Source organism: Lucilia cuprina, chromosome 2 (genome assembly GCF_022045245.1).
Source record: "Lucilia cuprina isolate Lc7/37 chromosome 2, ASM2204524v1, whole genome shotgun sequence".
NCBI lineage: Eukaryota > Metazoa > Arthropoda > Insecta > Diptera > Calliphoridae > Lucilia > Lucilia cuprina.
The window spans coordinates 55,047,513-55,048,552 of record NC_060950.1 but is presented as its reverse complement, the minus strand read 5'-3'; the positions used below and the strand labels follow the sequence as shown (position 1 = coordinate 55,048,552).

Below are 1,040 nucleotides of genomic sequence, written 5' to 3'. Positions count from 1 at the left end.
TCTATAGTCTAGTCTATAGTCTAGTCTAAAGTCTAGTCTATAGTCTAGTCTATAGTCTAGTCTAAAGTCTAGTCTATAGTCTAGTCTATAGTCTAGTCTATAGTCTAGATAAGTTTATGATGATCGGTTTAAATCGACTTTATTTTCTGAATTTGACATACATACAAATATGGCTTAAACTTTAAAGACTTGATTTTTAAAAGCCTAAATTTCATTAGTATTGCTCTCAAATTTACCCAATATTAAGATAGTGCAAAGCAATAAACTCTTCTATGTTTAATTTTATAACAATTTTAAGAATCCGGTTTTATTTCACCTAGTTATTGCAACATCTGTAACGCTGTCTGACAGCTGGTCTAAGTTATAAATAAACAATCCCACACTTTTATACCACAACTAATTATCATTTGATAATAAAGAAATTTCAAATGAAAGTGAAAAAAGTTTTTTGTTAGAAATTTTATTATGAAGATAAGAAACTACAAAGGTAAATCGTAAAAAAACGTATACAAATATAATAAGAAAAATGTTAATAATTTAATTCATTCATAAATACATATTTTAAATATTTAGTCATTATTTAAATTTTTTCGAAAACAAATCGATTATATAATAGCAGTATGCTGTAGTAGTGTTAATATGAGAGATGTTTCTGGTAAAAGAAATTTTAATTAATTTTTGTTGGTCTATGGCAATTTCTTCTTAGAGTGATAGATATTGTTGTTTGTTTAATAATTTCACTATTAATGAGTTAGACAAATTTAAAATTTGTTACGTCGCTCCACTAACACATTAAACATTTAGATCTATGTGTGTTAGCTTTCTGTGGGTTAAGATTAGTTTTTGAAAAAATTTTACTTTGTCGATGAAGAACACTAACTAACTAACTAAGTAGCTAACTAACTAACTAAGTAACTAACTAACAAAACTAACTAACTATCTATCGATCTACCTATATACCTATATACCTACCTACCTACCTATCTATCTATATATCTATCTATCTAACTATCTATCTATCTATCTATATATCTATCTAT

The 1,040-nt window shown here is 26.0% G+C and overlaps 1 protein-coding gene across 1 annotated transcript in view; it reads left to right on the top strand.

Moving 5' to 3' along the window:
* The window catches only part of LOC111691064 (protein rolling stone), a 17,458-nt gene that overhangs the window by 10,223 nt on the left and 6,195 nt on the right, over positions 1–1,040 (top strand). The window lies entirely within an intron of this gene.